Here is an 18,130-nt window from a genome sequence, read left to right as displayed (position 1 = left end):
ACGCGATCTTTTAGCAACAATGTTCAGCAAATATTTGTAAAACTACAACATGTTTTCCAGTCAGTACCAATGTACTTTGTTAACTTAGCATCTTTGTTAACCAAAACTCAGTTACACTATTATTCTTAATTTTGTTTAATGCCAACTGGAGTTTAATGAGAGACATTTTAATAAACGTAGAGAAAGTCACGACTTATGTCTCCAGAATGTAACTTTATTTGCTCAATATTTCCCTATTACATTGTGTTTAGAAAGTTCAAATTATATTACAATAATACGAAACGTTCTTGAGTTTTAATTGTTGAACCAAATCAAACCAATGGTAATAATTACATATGTAAAAACCAACAGGCAGATTACCAAAATCATTCAGTTTAGAATAGTATACGTTCTGTGTTTCAAATATCCTATCATACTTGTAGCTATATGTATTATTTCATCTTGTTATATCGATACATGCACAAAGCAATGTCTGGAAACATGTTTTAACCCCTATCTATTACTTTAACGCCAGTATACGTTATTACAAATGCTATAACTTGATAAATTAATTGTTTTTTAATTTCCTAATTTAAGCCACCGAGAGATTTCTGTCAAGTAACTGAGTTTTGATTCTTAATGTTAGTTTTTCTTTGTTGTGTTATTTCTATGAATTTTTACATCCAGAGATCTTTGTTTAATAATATCAGACCAACTCCAAAGATTCAAGAAGACCCAGATGCGAGGCCAAACTTTTTTTCTTTATTTTTTTTCACATGATTTGGCTGCTTGTCTTCCGTGAAATTGATTGTTGATATTAATAAACAAGAATATTCGGGTGGAGAACACCCTTTCTTCTGGCAATACAAACGTTCGTTGTGTTTGAATTCGAGGGTGTGTCGAAAATAATACTTCTCCTATGACATTCCAGGAAGGACGACACAAACCCAGGAAGTGAAGACGCTATGGTGTTATCTCTCTGTACATTTTGAGGTGTGTTGAGAGTTGGAACAACATTTCTTCCCCTGTGCCTTCCGTCATAGCTGGATTATAAGGGTCTGTTGCCACTCCTGTTTCTGATAAACTTCTATCGAGTTTGGTATCAGTACCAGGCCTCTTAATCCACCAAGAAACAGCAGGAAATTGTTTAATCAATCTTCAAGCATAGCAACATTAAAGTAAGTATTTCTCGTCAACTACACGTGTTTTCTATTTCTAGAAAACAGAGGAACTACAAACAATGCCAGTGTTTACTTCCGAGAATAATGTACTTTGAGTGATATTTCGTGTAGGGTTTGGGTATCAGGGCAAAGATAGTCATGGATTGAACATAAGTCACATATATTAACCATTAATATGTCAACCTCTATTTGTGAGAAATTGGAGAAAGATCTTTGATTCAAGTATTTGACACCGTCATATCATCATTAAAAATAGTACATTTATTTCAGGTACTTATGAAGTGGTGTTCAACTAACAAGAGTACATACATTGTAGCAGTATATTAGAGGATATTTATATGATAACGGTGCATATAGTGTAGGTACATATTAGTTCCCCAGTGGCATAGCGGTATGTCTGCAAACTCATACCGCTAGTACTGGGTTTCGATACCCATGATGGGTAGAGACAGAGAGATAGCCAATTGTGTAGCTTCGTGCTTAATTCAAAACAAATAAACAATGTACATATTAAGCAGAGTTCATCTAACAATGGTACATACATTGTAAATAAACATTAAGTGATGTTTATCTAACAATAATACATTTGTTGTGGATTCATACTGAGAGTAAAAATTGAATAAGCACTTCCTTTATTTTATACCAATTGTCACTCTATCAACGTAGGGGGAACTGTCTAAATGTAGAGCATTATAAGTTCCAGTAGTTCGAAACACTAAAATATATATACAGGATTAATTCATTACAAAATTAATGTTTCGTGTCTTACTAGAGCTATAAAAAAACTATATAATATCACTCCATTACAAAGTACATATATCAAGTGATATAAACCCCTTCCCCTACCAATCTATATTTCTTCTTCTCTTGATGTAGGGTCGGTGCTTTTCGTAATCCTTCTCTATTTAAATACGTCTTTCACCATAGTGGGGACATCTTCAGTACTGTTCTCTTTAAAACAATATCCTTTCATCTCTTCCTTGGTCTCTTCTTCTGGCATCTACCTCTCACTGTCCTCATCCAGCCTTCGCACATCCCCATACCTCCCCAATTTTAATTTCTGAACCTTATCTTGTATGTTACAAACTCTTATCTGGTTTCTTTGCTTGACTTATGATATCGTCAAATCACATCTCTAATGCATCTTCACCATCTCGTTTCTGGAACTTCTAACATTGTCAAATGGCACCACTTCACCACCCAAATCTCCACGCTAAATGGCATGGCCGGTTTGATCATTGCTTTTTACATAAGGCTCTTGGTTTTCAATGACAATCGTCCATCACGCACCATTCCTGAGATCCATTGTCACGCCTCCTTGTTCTTTGAAACCTTCATCTCGTCCCAACCTCCCACGTGCTAGTAAGTCTTCACTTACTTTAATATATTCCTTTCAGTCTCTATATTCAGCTCAGTTCGGTTGACTGGTGATGACGATATTACCAGAACTTCTGTGTTTATTCCGTTTTTCGTCATTCCACGTTTGCTCAGGACTTTGTTCTATTTACACACCATTTCCTCCAGCTCCACCAACGAATAGGCTCCTAAAACTACATCCTCAGGGTAAATCAGTGTCTTATTTATTTTCAAATCTGAGTTCTTAGTGATGTAATTTAGGATTGTTACAAATATCAATAAACTAACTACTGAGCCTTAGTTTAGACCAACCATCGCTTCAAATGAGAGTCCAAAACAAGTTCCTACCCATGTCATTGGTACTTTACACATGACCATGATCACATTTTTGACACTTTTTATCAGTACTAGTGAGATCAATTTTACATTCACCTCTTCATATGCTTATTCCAAAATCAGAAATGTCCACGTTCACTCTTATTGATCATCCAGTTTCCTTTCCATTAATTACCCAATAGATCTTTACCTTTCGAAAACCAGACTTCTATTATCCTGGCTGTGGTTCTGTTGTTCTTCACAGTCTTTGTTTTCAATGATTATCTTTATTAGTGTTAAACAGTGTGCTAAGGGGCATTACCCTTCTGTAATTTCCATAATTACAGATATTGTCCTTCTTTTTGAAAAGTGGCACAGATATACAAACTGTTCATACCTCCTGTATCTTCCTCTCATATACTGCTTGGATCATTCTAGTCACCCAAGGGACTCCTATTTTCCGAACTGGCGTTCCCATACCTTTTATAATCTCATCTGGTTCAGCATGCTTACCCACTTTTATTTTACCAGTTGTTCTTTTCACTTCCTCAACAGGTACTTCTAGTTCACTATTGACATCTGGCGTGTAGTCTGACAACTACACTTCAAACAGATATCTGTGTATTATTAATATATTACGGAGTGCATATATCGTGTGTTTCACTGGCATCAACGAATTGCTATGTAATTACTGTATTACAAGGTATACGATTCTTGTGTTACGAGCATTAGGAAACCTAAGTGTGATTAACCCCTGGTAAACTGAATATATCGTGTACAGCACAAGCACTACTAAATCTATATTTATAATTAGTCCATTGTAACGCATATACATACCAAGTGAGGTACTAGCATCATGAAATATAAATTATGTTAATTCATGATAAAGTACACATATGAATGGGGCACAAGTTCAATAAAATCTATATGTGACTAGCACATCGTAAAGCAAAAAAATAGTGTGTGTTATACTTAGACAACTAAATATATATTAGTGCACTGTAAAATATTCCCCCGCTAAAATCTGGAGTGTGATTCCATACGTTCAACACAGCAGACAACTCGATGTGCCTTTCTGTAAGAAAACGCACGCACGTTGCACCATAAAATAAATATATAGTATGTGTTATACTAGTTCAATTAAATGTATATATAATCAGTGCACCATAAAGTACATCTTTCGTGTGTGTTATACTGGCACTAGGAATTCTATATACGATAGGTCCATTCTAAAGTACATATATCGCGTGCGATACTAGCACCAAGTAATCTATATATCAGTATTCCATTTCAAAGTAATGGTATAATATTTGACACAAGAACCAGGAAGTCTTTATGTGATTCGTACATCGTAAAGGACATGTATCTAGAAACGTACAAGCACCAGGAAAACAATATATGATGAGTACATTGTGAAGTACAAATATAATGTTTTATATAGCACTTGTAATTCTCTATATCATTAGTCTATTGCAATTACACATATAATGTATGATACACTACCAGTAATTCTGTATATAATTAGTCTATTGAGAGTACACATATAATGTTTGATTCAGTACCAGTAATTCCGTATATGATTAGTCTCTTGTGAGTACACATATAACGTTTGGTACACATCCAGTAATTCTGTGTATGATTAGTTTATTGTGAGAACGCATAGAATGTTTGATACACTACCAGTAATTATCTCTATCTTTGGTCTATTGTGAGTACACATATAATGTATGATACACTACCAGTAGTAACTCTGTGTATGATTTGTCTATTGTGAGTACACATATAATGTATGATACACTACCAGTAGTAACTCTGTGTATGATTTGTCTATTATGAGTACACATATAATGTTTGATACACTACCAGTAATTCTGCATATAATTAGTCTATTCTGACAACACATATAATGTTTCATCCACTACCAGTAATTTTGTGTATTAGTCTATTGTGAGTACACATATAATGTTTGTTACACTACACCAGTAATACTTTATATGATTGCTATATTGTGAGTACACATATAATGTTTGTTACACTACATCAGAAATTCTGTATTTGATTAATCTATTGTGAGTACACATATAATGTTTGATACACCACTAGTAATTCTCCATATGATTAGTTTATTCTGAGTCACATATAATATTTGATACACTACCACAAATTCTGTATATGATTAGTCTATTGTGAGTACACATGTAATGTTTAATACAATACCATGAATTCTGTATATTAATATATTGTGAGTATACATATAATGTTTCATACTCTACCAGTAATTTTGTATATTACTCTATTATAAGTACACATATAATGTTTGTTACACTACACCAGTGATTCTGTATATTACTGGTCTATTGTGAGTACAAATATAATGTTTGATACACTACCAGTAATTCTGTATATGATTGGTCTATTTTGAGTACACATATAATGTTTGATATACTACTCCAGTAATTATGTATATGATTGGTCTATTGTGAGTACACATATAATATTTGATACACTACCAGTAATTCTGTATATGATTAGTATATTATGAGTACACATATAATGTTTGATACACAACCAGTAATTATGTGTATGATTAGACTATTGTGAGTACACATATAATGTTTTATACACAACCAGTAATTCTGTGTATCATTCCTCTATTGTTAGTACACATATAATCTTTGATACACAACCAGTAATTCTGTATATGATTAGTCTATTGTGAATACACCCATCATCTTTGATACACTACCAGTAATTTTGTATATTAGTCTATTGTGAGTACACATGTAATGTCTGATACACTACACCAGTAATTCTCTTTATTATCCGCCTATTGTGAGTACACATATACTTTTTGATACTCTACCAGTAATACTTTATATGATTAGTCTATTGTGAGTGCACATATAATGTATGAAACACTGCCAGTAATTCTGTATATGATTAGGCTATTGTGAGTACACCTATAATGTTCAATACACTACACCAGTAATTTTGAATATGATTAGACTATTGTGAGAACATATATAATGTTTGATACACTGCCAGTAATTCTGTGTATGATTAGTCGATTGTCAGAACACATATAATTTTGATACACAACCAGTAATTCGGTGTATCATTAGTTTATTGTGAGTACGCATATTATGTTTGATACACTAACAGTAATTCTCTGTATTAGTCTATTGTGAGTACACATATAATGTTTGATAAACTACTCCAGTAATTCTGTATATCGTTAGCCTATTATGAGTACACATACAATGTTTGATACACTACACCAGTAATTCTGTATATGATTGGTCTATTGTGAGTACACATATAATGTTTGATACACAACCAGTAATTCTGTGTGTGATTAGACTATTGTGAGTACACATATAATGTTTTATACACAACCAGTAATTCTGTGTATCATTCGTCTATTGTTAGTACACATATAATCTTTGATACACCACCAGTAATTCGGTGTATCATTAGTTTATTGTGAGTACGCATATTATGTTTGATACACTAACAGTAATTCTCTGTATTAGTCTATTGTGAGTACACATATAATGTTTGATAAACTACTCCAGTAATTCTGTATATCGTTAGCCTATTATGAGTACACATACAATGTTTGATACACTACACCAGTAATTCTGTATATGATTGGTCTGTTGTGAGTACACATATAATGTTTGATACACAACCAGTAATTCTGTGTGTGATTAGACTATTGTGAGTACACATATAATGTTTTATACACAACCAGTAATTCTGTGTATCATTCGTCTATTGTTAGTACACATATAATCTTTGATACACCACCAGTAATTCTGTATATGATTAGTCTGTTGTGAATACACCCATCATATTTGATACACTACCAGTAATTTTGTGTATTAGTCTCTTGTGAGTTCACATGTAATGTTTGATACACAACCAGTGATTTTGTGTATCATTAGTTTATTGTGAGAACACATATAATGTTTGATACACTATACCAGAATTTCTTTATATGATTGATCCATTGTGAGTACACATATAATATTTGATACACTATACCAGAATTTCTTTATATGATTGATCCATTGTGAGTACACATATAATATTTGCTACACTTCCAGTAATTCTGTTTTTGATTAGTCTATTGTTAGTACACACATAATGGTTGATACACTACCCTTAATTCTCTATTTTAGTCTATTGTGAGTGCACGTATAATGTTTGATACATTACCAGTAATCTTGTGTGTTAATCTATTGTGAGTACACATATAATGATTGTTACACTACACCAGTAATTTTGTATATGATTGCTGTATTGTGAGTACACATATAATGTTTGATACACTACGAGTAATTCTGTATATGATAAGTCTATTGTTAGTACACATCTAATGTTTTTACACAACCACTAACTTTGTGTATGATTAATTTATTGATAGTACACATATAAAGTTTGATGCATTTCCAGAACTTCTGTATATGATTAGTTTATTGTGAGTACTCATATAATGTTTGATACACTACCCTTAATTTTTAATTAGTATATTTTGAGAACACTTATAATATTTGATACACTACCAGTAATTCAATATATGATTAGTCTATTGTGAGAACATATATAATGTTTGATTCACAACCAATAATTTTTTGCTATTAGATTATTTTGAGTACACATATAATGTATGATACACTACCAGTAATTCTGTATGTGATTGGTCTATTGTAAGTACACATATAATGTTTGATACACAACCAGAAATTCTGTGTATGATTAGACAACTGTGAGTACACATATAATGTTTCGTACACAACCACTAATACTGTGTATCGTTCGTCTATTGTTAGTACATATATAATATTTGATACACAACCAGTTGTTCTACATATAATTAGTCTATTGTGAACACACATATCATCTTTGATACACTACCAGTAATTTTGTATCTTAGTCTATTGAGAGTACACATACGTTTGTTACACTACAGCAGTATTTTTCTACATGAATAGCCTACTGTTAGTACACACATATGTTTGATACACAACCTATAATTTTTTGTATCATTAGTTTATTGTGAGTACGCATATTATGTTTGATACACTAACAGTACTTCTCTGTATTAGTCTATTGTGAGTACACATATAATGTTTGATAAACTACTCCAGTAATTCTGTATATCGTTAGCCTATTATGAGTACACATATAATGTTTGATAAACTACTCCAGTAATTCTGTATATCGTTAGCCTATTATGAGTACACATACAATGTTTGATACACTACACCAGTAATTCTGTATATGATTGGTCTATTGTGAGTACACATATAATGTTTGATACACAACCAGTAATTCTGTGTATGATTAGACTATTGTGAGTACACATATAATGTTTTATACACAACCAGTAATTATGTGTATCATTCGTCTATTGTTAGTACACATATAATCTTTGATACACCACCAGTAATTCGGTGTATCATTAGTTTATTGTGAGTACGCATATTATGTTTGATACACTAACAGTAATTCTCTGTATTAGTCTATTGTGAGTACACATATAATGTTTGATAAACTACTCCAGTAATTCTGTATATCGTTAGCCTATTATGAGTACACATACAATGTTTGATACACTACACCAGTAATTCTGTATATGATTGGTCTATTGTGAGTACACATATAATATTTGATACACTACCAGTAATTCTGTATATGATTAGTCTATTATGAATTCACATATAATGTTTGATACACAACCAGTAATTCTGTGTATGATTAGAATATTGTGAGTACACATATAATGTTTTATACACAACCAGTAATTCTGTGTATCATTCGTCTATTGTTAGTACACATATAATCTTTGATACACCACCAGTAATTCTGTATATGATTAGTCTGTTGTGAATACACCCATCATATTTGATACACTACCAGTAATTTTGTGTATTAGTCTCTTGTGAGTACACATGTAATGTTTGATACACAACCAGTGATTTTGTGTATCATTAGTTTATTGTGAGAACACATATAATGTTTGATACACTATACCAGAATTTCTTTATATGATTGATCCATTGTGAGTACACATATAATATTTGCTACACTTCCAGTAATTCTGTTTTTGATTAGTCTATTGTTAGTACACACATAATGGTTGATACACAACCAGAAATTCTCTATATGATTAGTCTATTGTGAGTACACATATAATGTTTGATACACTATACCAGAATTTCTTTATATTATTGATCCATTGTGAGTACACATATAATATTTGATACACTATACCAGAATTTCTTTATATGATTGATCCATTGTGAGTACACATATAATATTTGCTATACTTCCAGTAATTCTGTTTTTGATTAGTCTATTGTTAGTACACACATAATGGTTGATACACTACCCTTAATTCTCTATTTTAGTCTATTGTGAGTGCACGTATAATGTTTGATACATTACCAGTAATCTTGTGTGTTAATCTATTGTGAGTACACATATAATGTCTCATACACTACCATTAATTCTTTGTATTAGTCTATTTTCAGAAAACATATAATGTTTGATACACTACCAGAAATTTTGTGTATTTCTCTATTGTCAGTACACATATAATCTTTCATACACAACGAGTAATTTTCTGTATGATTCGCCTATTATGAATACACATATAATGTTTGATACACAACCAGTAATTTTGTATATGATTAGTCTATTTTGAGTACATATATAATGTTTGATACACCACGAGTAATTCTGTGTATTAGTTTATTGTACGTACACATATAATGTTTAATACAGTACCAGAAATTTTGTATATGATTACTCTCTTGTGAGTACACATATAATGTTTGATACACTACGAGTAATTCTGTATATGATACGTCTATTGTTAGTACACATCTAATGTTTTTACACAACCACTAACTTTGTGTATGATTAATTTATTGATAGTACACATATAAAGTTTGATGCATTTCCAGAACTTCTGTATATGATTAGTCTATTGTAAGTACACATTTCATATTTGATACACTACTCCAGTAATTCTGTATATGATTAGCCTATTATCAGTACAAATATAATATTTGATACACTGCCAGTAATTCTATATATGATTAGTGTATTGTGAGTACACACATAATGTTTAATACACTGCCAGTAATTCTGTGTATGATTAGTTTTAATGTGAGAACACATATAATGCTTCTTACAATACACCAGTAATTCTGTATATGATTGCTATATTCTGAGTACACAAAGTTTGATACAGTACCAGTAATTCTCCATATGATTAGTTTCTTTTGAGTACACATATAATGTATGGTACACGACAAGTAACTATGTATATGAATAGTCTTGTGTCAGTACACATATAATGTTTGATATACAACCAGTAATTCTGTATATGATTAATCTATTGTGAGAAGACATATAATGTTTGTTACACTACACCAGTGATTCTCTATATTATTTATATATTATTAGTACACAAATAAAGATTCAAACTCTACCAGTTATTCTCCATACGATTAATCTCTTTTAAATACACATATAATGTTTGATACATTACTTTTCATTCTATATATTATTCTATTGTGAGTACACATATAATGTTTTATACACTACCTGTAATTCTTCATATGATGAGTCTATTGTGTGTACACATATTATATTTGATACACTAACAGTAATTCCCTGTATTAGTCTATTGTGAGTACACATATAATGTTCGATACACTACACCAGTAATTCTGTATGTGATTAGTCCATTGTGAGTACACATATAATGTTTCATGCGATACCAGAAATTCTGTATATGATTTGTCTATTCTGAGTACACATACAATGTTTGATACACAACCAGTAATTTTGTGTATTAGTCTATTGTGAGTACACATATAATTTTTCATACACAACCAGTAATTTTTGTATGATTAGTTTATTGTGAGTACGCATATAATGTTTGATACACTATACCAGGAACTCTGTATATGAGTGGTGTATTGTAAATACACATATTATGTTTGATACACTACCAGTAATTCTCTGTATTAGTCTATTGTAAGTACACATATAATGTTTAATACACTACTCCAGTTATTCTGTATATGATTAGCCTATTATGAGTACACATATAATATTTGATACACTGCCAGTAATTTTGTATATGATTAGTCTATTGTAAGTACACATATAAATTTTGATACACAACCAGCTATTCTGTGTATGATTAGACTATTGTGAGTACACATATAATATTTTATACACAACCATTTTCTCTGTGTACCATTCGTCTATTGTTAGTACACCCATCATCTTTGATACACTACCAATGATTTTCTTTATTAGTCTATTGTGAGTACACATATAATGTATGTTACACTACACCAGTATTTCTGTACATGAATAGCCTATTGTGAGTACACATGTAATGTTTGATACACTACCAGTAACTCTGTGTATGATTAGTCTATTGTTAGTACACACATAATGTTTGATACACAACCAGTAATTTTGTGTATTAGTCTATTGTGAGTACACATATAATATTTTATACACAACCATTTTCTCTCTGTACCATTCGTCTATTGTTAGTACACCCATCATCTTTGATACACTACCAATGATTTTCTTTATTAGCCTATTGTGAGTACACATATAATGTATGTTACACTACACCAGTATTTCTGTACATGAATAGCCTATTGTGAGTACACATGTAATGTTTGATACACTACCAGTAACTCTGTGTATGATTAGTCTATTGTTAGTACACACATAATGTTTGATACACAACCAGTAATTTTGTGTATTAGTCTATTGTGAGTACACATATAATGTTTGTTCCACTACACCAGTAATTCTCCATATGATTAGTTTCTTTTGAATACACATATAATGTTTAATACACTACTCCAGTAATTCTGTATATGATTAGCCTATTATGAGTACACATATAATATTTGATACACTGCCAGTAATTTTGTATATGATTAGTCTATTGTGAGTACACATATAAATTTTGATACACAACCAGCTATTCTGTGTATGATTAGACTATTGTGAGTACACATATAATATTTTATACACAACCATTTTCTCTCTGTACCATTCGTCTATTGTTAGTACACCCATCATCTTTGATACACTACCAATGATTTTCTTTATTAGCCTATTGTGAGTACACATATAATGTATGTTACACTACACCAGTATTTCTGTACATGAATAGCCTATTGTGAGTACACATGTAATGTTTGATACACTACCAGTAACTCTGTGTATGATTAGTCTATTGTTAGTACACATATAATGTTTGATACACAACCAGTAATTTTGTGTATTAGTCTATTGTGAGTACACATATAATATTTTATACACAACCATTTTCTCTCTGTACCATTCGTCTATTGTTAGTACACCCATCATCTTTGATACACTACCAATGATTTTCTTTATTAGCCTATTGTGAGTACACATATAATGTATGTTACACTACACCAGTATTTCTGTACATGAATAGCCTATTGTGAGTACACATGTAATGTTTGATACACTACCAGTAACTCTGTGTATGATTAGTCTATTGTTAGTACACACATAATGTTTGATACACAACCAGTAATTTTGTGTATTAGTCTATTGTGAGTACACATATAATGTTTGTTACACTACACCAGTAATTCTCCATATGATTAGTTTCTTTTGAATACACATATAATGTTTGGTACACTACCAGTAATTCTGTGTATTAGTCTATAAACACAAATATAATGTTTGATACAGAATCATAAATTCTGTGTATGATGAGTGTATTGTGAGTACCCATATAATGTTTGATACACTACCAGTAACTCTGTATATGATTAGTCTATTGTGAGTACACATATAATGTTTGATACACTGCCAGTATACCTGTGTATGATTAGTCTATTGGTAGTACATATATAATGTTTGATACACTACCAATAATTTTGTGTATTAGTCTATTCTGAGTACACGTATAAAGTTTGTTACAGTACTCCTTTTATTCTGTATATCATTGCTCTATTGTGCGAACACATAATATTGTTTGATGCAGTGCCAGAAATTCTCTACATGATGAGTCTTTTTTGAGTCCACATATAAAGTTTGATACAGTACCAGATATTCTGTATATGATTAATTTATTGTGAGTACACATATAATGTTTCATACTCTACCAGTAATTCTCTGTATTAGTCTATTGTGTGTATACATATAATATTTGATACACTACACCAGTAATTCTCTATATGATTAGCCTATTGTGAGTACACATATAATGTTTGATACACTACCAGTAATTTTGTGTATTAGTCTATTGTGAGTACACATAATGTTTGTTACACTACACCAGTATTTCTGTATATGATTAGCCTATTGTGAGTACACATATAATATTTCATACACTACCATTAAATTTCTATATAATTAGTCTATTGTGAGTACACATATAATGTTTCATACACTACCAGTAATTCTGTATATGATTAGTCTATTGTGAGTACACATATACTGTTTCATACACTACCAGTAATTCTCTGTATTAGTCTATTGTGAGTACACATATAATGTTTGATATTGTGCCAGTAATTGTGTATATGATTAGTCTATTGTGAGTACACATATAATGTTTGATATTGTGCCAGTAATTGTGTATATGATTAGTCTATTGTGAGTACACATATAATGTTTGATACACTGCACCAGGAATTCTGTACACGATTAGTCTAGTGTTAGTACAAATATAATGTTTGATATGCAACCAGTAATTCTGTGTATGTTTAGTTTATTATGAGTACGCATATGATGTTTGATACACTACCAGTAATTCTATATATGATTAGTCTATTGTGGTACACAAATAATGTATGATACACTGCGAGTAATTCTGTGTATCATAAGTTTATCGTGAGTACACATATAATGTTTCATACACTATCAGTAATTCTGTATATGATTAGTCTATTGTGAGAAGACATATAATGTTTGCTACACTACACCAGTAATTCTGTATATGATTTCTGTATTATTAGTACACATATAAAGTTTGAAACACTTCCAGTGATTCTCCATATGATTAGTCTATTTTGAGTACACATATAATGTTTGATACATTACCTCTAATTCTCTATATGATTAGTCTATTGTTAGTACACATATAATATTTCATACACAACAAGTAATTCTGTGTATGATTAGTTTATTTGTAGTACGCACATAATGTTTGATACACTACCAGTAATTCCGTATATGATCGGTTTATTGTGAGTACACATATAATGTTTGTTACACTTCACCAGTATTTCTGTACATGATTGCTCTTTTCTGAGTGCACATATAATGTTTTATACACTACACCAGTAATTCTGTATATGATTAGCCTATTGTGAGTACACATATGTTTCATACACTACCAGTAATTCTCTATATAATTAGTCTATTGTGAGTACACATATAATGCTTCTTACACTACACCAGTAATTCTGTATATGATTCCTGTATTGTAAGTACACATATAATGTTTGATACACGACCATTAATTCTGTATATTAGTCTTCTGTGAGTGCAGATGTAATGTTTGATACAGTACCACAAATTCTGTATATGATTAGTCTATTGTGTGTGCACATCTAATGTTTGATACACTACACCAGTAATTCTGTATATGATTAGTTTATTCTGAGTACACATATAATGTTTGATACTCAACCAGTAATTTTGTGTATTAGTCTATTGTGAGTACACATATAATGTCTGATACACTACCAGTAATTCTCTATATGACTAGTTTCTTTTGAGTACCCATATAATGTTTGGTACACCACCAGTAATTCTGTGTATTAGTCTACTGTGAATACAAATATAATGTTTGATACAGGACCAGAAATTATGTATATGATTAGTGTATTTTGAGTACACATCTCATGTTTGATTCACTACCAGTAACTCTGTATATGATTAGTCTATTGTGAGTACACATATAATGTTTGATACACTGCCAATAATTCAGTGTATGATTAGTCTATTGTGAGTACACACATAATGTTTGATACACTACCAGTAATTATGTATATGATTAATCTATTGGTAGTACTCATATAATGTTTGATACACTACCAGTAATTTTGTGTATAAGTCTATTGTGAGTACACATATAATGTTTGTTACACTGCCAGTAATTCTGTGTATGATTAGTCTATTGTGAGTACACATATAATGTTTGATACACAATTAGTAATTCTGTGTATGATTAGTTTATTGTGAGTTCGCATATTATGTTTCATACACTACCAGTAATATTGTATATGATTAGTGTGTTGTGAGTACACATGTAATGTTTGTTACACTACCAGTAATTCTGTGTATGATTAGCCTATTGTGAGTACACATATAATGTTTGATACACTACACCAGTAATTCTGTGTATGATTAGCCTATTGTGAGTACACATATAATGTGTGATGCACTACCAGTATTTCTCTATATGATTAGTCTATTCTTAATACACATATAATGTTTGATAAACTACCAGTAATTCTGTATATGATTAGCCTATTGTGAGTACACATATAATGTTTGATATACTACCAGTGATTCTGTGTATGATTAGTCCATTATCAGTACGTATATCATCACTTGAATGATACACCAGGAAATGTGTACATTACTAATTTTTATTAAATATCCATTTCTCGTCATGCTATTTCCCACACTTTAATTAATGCCCCCATTTCTCTGGTACAGAGGTGTATCTGCAGACATACAACGCTAAAAGACAGGTTTCGATACCCGTGGTGGGCAGAACAGAAATAGCCTATAACGTAGCTTTAGATCGTGGCTATAGATGTTACAGAGCTTTACATAAGTCACAAAATAAGCAGTGTTACAGATGTTACGAAGGAATTGGCAGAAGTCACAGAATGAGTCGTGTTTATAGAAACTAACGAAGAATTGTCAGAAGTCGCAGAATGAGCTTTGTCTATAGATGGTGCTACAGAGGAATTGAAAGAAGTCACAGAATGAGTCGAGTCTATAGATCTTACAGAGGAATTGACAGAAGTCATAAAATGAGTCATGTGTATAGATGTTACAGAGGATTTAAAAGAAGCCACAGAATGAGTCGTGTCTATGGATGCTAACCAGGAATTGACAGATGTCACAGAATAAGTTGTGTCTATATATGTTACAGAGGAATTGAAAGAAGTCATAGAATGAATTGTGTCTCTATATGTTACAGAGGAATTTATAGAAGTCACAGAATGAGTCGTGTGTATAGATGTTACAGAGGAATTGACAGAAGTCACAGAATGACTCTTATCAATAGATGTTACAGACCAATTGACAGAAGTCACAGAATGAGTCGCGTCTATAAAATCTACAGAAAATTTGACAGAAGTCATAAAATGACTCTTATCAATAGATGTTACAGACCAATTGACAGAAGTCACAGAATGAGTCGCGTCTATAAAATCTACAGAAAATTTGACAGAAGTCACAGAATGAGTCGTGTTTATAGATGTTACAAAGGAATTTACAGAAGTCATAGAATGAGTCGTGTTTATAGATATTACAGATGAATTGACAGAAGTCACAGAATGAGTCGTTTTACAGATGTTACAGAGGAAGAATAATTTCATTTTATCATCTGCTTGTAACTGCTGCATCTAGAAGTTTTTCTGTCAACTTGTTTGTCTGTCTTGTACCTTTCCAACATAATAACTGTTGCTTGCCTGCAATTACTCAGTGGATTCACACCTTCTGCTACTTTCTACATCCTTTCATCTTGCCCTCTGTCACAGTTATTTGAATCTTATTTGTTCTGATAATGTTTCCAAAATAGTAACGCTTTCTCATTTAGTCGTCTGCTTTCATTTTGCTGTTTGTCTTGACCACCTACAGAAATTCCAAGTCATCTGGGTTAGGAAAACAAAAAGTAAAGTACTATAGATGTAATTGCCTTCCATTTTATTAAATATTTTAGTGTGATGCCTTGACAATGTGAATAAATTACTTTGTTGTTGCATTGAATAGTAGGATTACAGTTATAGGCACGGCAATGGTTAGAGCGCAGTGGTTGAGATGGTAGTATTTTTCATGTTTTAAGTCTGTACTGTTGTCTGAATAAAAATGTACCATATCTGTGAAGGTGACTCAGAACATCATTGCTTACAGTGAAAATCCTTATGATATAGTAAAAATTTCGGAATAATGGATGCATAATTCTCTATGAACTGAGATACTATCCTCTGAGAGTCCTCTTCAAACTTCCATTTCAATCACTGGTAAGTCCATGTTACGGAATACTCAAGACAATACAGGCTTGCCAGTGGAAGAAGGGGTTCATATTTGTTGACCCAAGTTTGACCTATTGTTTAGAAGGCACATAATATTTATCTTATTACACAGTCTGAACTGGAAGTTTTGACAATCGTTCCATTACGTGCAGGTAGGTCTATTGGAAATCATCAGGAAGACAATGTCCGGAAGCCTCCAAATACAAAAAACGAGCTGAATATAATTTGGTATCTATTTTGGAGGGTAAACAAATCGTCGATCTACCATCAATGACTAATGGCGGTGTAGCCCAGAACAAAGAAATGCATCATTTTATCTTTAATGTGAAGGTTAGCTCATAAGAACGAACTCACTACGTAACACCAAACATGAGAATAAATCTCACCAAAAATACTCCGAGAAATTACCACGTACAACTCTTAATCCACTCATCCAGAATATTTTTTTAACTTATTAACCATCGGCAAATATAGTTTGTTTGGTTTTGAATTTCACGCAAAGCTACACGAGGGCTATCTGCGCTAGCCGTCACTAATTTAGCAGTGTAAGACTAGAGGGAAGTCATCACCACCCACCGCCAACTCTTGAGCTACTCTTTTACCAACGAATAGTGGGATTGACCGTAATTATAACGCCCCTACGGCTGAAAGGACGAGCATGTTTGGTGTGTCCGTGATTCGAACCCGCGACCCTCATATTATGAGTCGAGTGTTTTAACCACCTGGCCATGCCGGGCCTAGACGAATATGGAGATAAGGAGTTATTAAATATATTGTTTGTTTCTTTCTTTCAAATATTTCTGTGTGACGTTTCGACATGTATTTCATTCACGCGGTAATTCTTTATTCACACAAACATTTCAAATGCTTGCTGTATCATTATATTAATTTGTTCTTGTGAATTGTTCAGATTAAAAGCTGCCTAAAATATGAAGAAATAATGTGAAATTCAATCTATCGTTATTCGGTTCACATTTTGTTACCGAG

At 31.9% G+C, this 18,130-nt stretch overlaps 1 long non-coding RNA gene across 1 annotated transcript in view; it reads left to right on the top strand.

Annotated features, from left to right (window-relative positions):
• Positions 1–1,326: 1,326 nt before the first annotated feature.
• Positions 1,327–18,130, top strand: part of LOC143223697 (uncharacterized) — a 58,447-nt gene continuing 41,643 nt past the window's right edge. Inside the window, exon 1 of the long non-coding RNA XR_013013047.1 lies at positions 1,327–2,723. This is a non-coding gene — a long non-coding RNA (uncharacterized LOC143223697). The remainder of the gene's footprint in view (positions 2,724–18,130) is intronic.

Source organism: Tachypleus tridentatus, chromosome 8 (genome assembly GCF_004210375.1).
Source record: "Tachypleus tridentatus isolate NWPU-2018 chromosome 8, ASM421037v1, whole genome shotgun sequence".
NCBI classification, from domain to species: Eukaryota; Metazoa; Arthropoda; class Merostomata; order Xiphosura; family Limulidae; genus Tachypleus; species Tachypleus tridentatus.
Note: the sequence above shows the minus strand (reverse complement) of the source record. Positions and strands in the feature narration are given on the sequence as shown.